Source organism: Orycteropus afer, unplaced genomic scaffold (assembly GCF_000298275.1).
Source record: "Orycteropus afer afer isolate SDZICR_OR568_19922 unplaced genomic scaffold, OryAfe1.0 scaffold00585, whole genome shotgun sequence".
Taxonomy (NCBI): domain Eukaryota; kingdom Metazoa; phylum Chordata; class Mammalia; order Tubulidentata; family Orycteropodidae; genus Orycteropus; species Orycteropus afer.
Genome location: NW_006922172.1, coordinates 894,259 through 897,362, shown reverse-complemented (window position 1 = coordinate 897,362; position 3,104 = coordinate 894,259).

Here is a 3,104-nt window from a genome sequence, read left to right as displayed (position 1 = left end):
TGTTGCTTTCATTTTGTTATGTGCTTTTTCATGGTGTTGGTGATTTCTTTGTTCCATATAATTTTTTGTGCTGAGCTAGTTTTGTTTATGAATTGTGTTATCACTTCCTTCATTCCTATTGTTTTAGTATTTGCTAAATATTTGTGTGTGTCTTCTTTTTAATTTTGATATGAAGTTTTATCATTTTTCTTCAAGGTTACACTCTGACTTATAATTTTTCTTCCCAAGTTTAGAACAGTCTGTTCTATCTTGCAGTTGTCTTCACTTCCCTACCATTTAGAAGTTCTGTAACTACACATTTTTTTCCCCTTTTGGTTTGTAGTTGTCCTCTTTTGTCAATTGATGTCTCTGGTTCCCTCTTTACAATCTTGTAGGCTTATTTACTTTGGATACTTCCATAACTGGGTTGGTTTCTGGGTTATGTCTTCATGTGTGCTGATGATCAGTTGTTATTTGCTATTGTTGGTTCTCTGTCCAAAAGACTCCTTTTAGCATCTCTTGTAAGATTGTTCTGGTTTTAACAATTTCCTTAATTTCTGCTTATCTGGAAATGTACTAATTTCACCATTATATTTGAGGCAGAATTTTGCTGGGTATATAATTCATGGTTGGAAATTATTTTCTTTCAGGGTTTTATATGTACCATCCCATTGTTTTCTCACTTGCATGATTTCTGTTGAGAAATCCAAGCTTAGTCTTATTGGCTGCTCCTTTTAGGTAACTTCATTTTTCCTGTGCTGCTTTCAAGATTCTTTCTTTGTCTTTGGTTTTGGTGAGTTTGATGATGATATGTCTTGGTGATTTTCTTTTGGGGTCTATCCTGTTTGGGGTTCGTTGGGATTCTTGAATGGATATATTCTCACTGTTCATCACACCAAGGAAATTCTCTTCCAACAAACCTCGAACAATTTTCTCTGTGGTTTTATTTGTCTCTTCCTCTTCTGGAATTCTGATTATGCATAGGTTATACCTTTTATTTTTGGTATCCCACATGAACCTTAAGCTTCCTTCATTTTGTTTTGATCATTTTTCTGATTGATCACATTCAAAAGAAGTATTGAGGTATCTGTCTTCAATCTCACTAATTCTGTCTTCCATTGATTCAATGCTACACCTTTGCCCATTCAATGTGTTATCTATTTCTGAAAATTTAGTATTAATCTTCTGGATTTCTCTGTAGAATTTGTGTCATTTTTAATTTTTCATTTATTTTGTTATTTTGTTCTTGTCTTTTGAAATTGATCTAGGGTTTTCTTTATGTTTTCCTCAATTTTATCGGTGTTTTCCTTGATCTGTCTCTCAATCCATTGAAGGTAGCTACAAGTAATTCTTTTGAGTTCCTTATCAGGGAGTTCCAATACTGCTTCTTCCTCACGGACGTGTTCTTGGTCTGTATCCTGGTCACTTGTTTCTCTAGTTTTATCTTGCTTTTTTGTGTGGACTGTGATTCTCTGTTTTCTCCAAGACATTGTGACATTTTTTTGTTTATATTTAATTAGTGATTGTGTGTTAGAGTGATTTGTCTACAATGTTCATTTTGTTTGTTTTGTTTGGATGTTATCTATGTAACAGGGTACTCTGCTCTTCTGTTCGCTAGTTGGCAGCACTTATACACTCACCACCTGTCTCCTTTCCCATTGTCAGCCTCCTATGTGTCCCTGCTATCCTTGGCATACAGAGCCTATTCTCAGGTCCCTAGAATCCAAATGAGAATGCTATCACTTTTAATATCCAAAATGGCTGCCACTTGTGAACATTCAAAATGGCTGTGCCCTTGATCACTTTAAATATCCAAAATGGCCACTGCTTGTAAACATTCATAATGGCTGCACCTCCTGGACAGCTGAAAGTTCACAGCTCAGGTTGTTTCCCTCCTTAGCTGTTTTCCTTCCTAGTCATTGGCCACCAGCGCAGTCATTCCTGAAGCCCTTGGTGACAAGGGCTGATCTTTAGGTCAATTCTCAGGTCCCAACTCCACTTGTAAATATTCAGGTTGTTGGTGTCGTCAGAGTAGCTGACAGTCCACAGCTCTGTCTGTCTCTGTATGTACTGTTTTCATTGGGTTTTCCCACTAGCTGGTGCCTATTCCACTTCTGTATACTTCCTTTCAAAGCTCATTGCTTCAGGATTATCTTCTGTATCTCTGTCAATTGGTTTATCTTTTCTTTGTTGAAGAGGGTCTATGTAGCTAGTCTGCCTATTCCTCCATGTTACCAGAAGTCTCCCAAATTTCTCAGGTTCTTGATCAATAAGTAAGGAGCTCTGGTGGTGTAGTGGTTAATACATTTGGCTGTTAACCATAAGGTCTGTAGTTCAAACCAACCAGCTGCTCTGTGGGAGAAAGATGAGGCAGTCTGCTTCCATAAAGATTTACAGCCTTGGAAACCCTATTAAAGCAGTTCTATTTTGTCCTATAGGGTTGCTGTGAGTCACAATCAACTTGATGGCTGTGGGTTTGGGCTTTTTACTTGATAAATAATATATGCTTCTGAAGATTATTTTTTCTTCATGTACTATTGAATTCATCAAAGAAATATTCATTTATAGTTAATAATTTTTACTTTTATAACCATTTCCCTATCCACTAATCACACAGAGAATATTAGAACTACATCTTGGATATAATGTCATAGTTAAACAGAAGACCGAGACTTTTCCAACAGAGCACTCAAGTCTTTTCACAAAGTGCCGAGGAATTTGCTATCAAGTTTCCTTATATGTTCTTACAATATCTACTGTGTTTTTACTCAGCTACAGTTATTATTTTTAGCTCCATTTTGGTATTCATGATGGAAAGCACCACTGCTCTGCATTAAATTAAATTAAATATCTACATCTTTGGTTTACCTTAAAGTCTACAGCAATATTAGCCTTTCATGTATTTATTTATTTATTTAAAATAAATTTTTTTTTTTTTTATTGTGATTTGGGTGAAGATTTAGAGAGCAAATTCACTCTCGATACAGCAGTTCACATATACTTTGTCTCATGTCATTGACCACAGTTTACCACAATGCAAAAGCTCCCCTCCAATTTCCTCCCCAAGGTACCACTTCCCAGTGTCCATCCCTCCATACTCTCCTGCCCCCTAAGCTGTCTCCCTG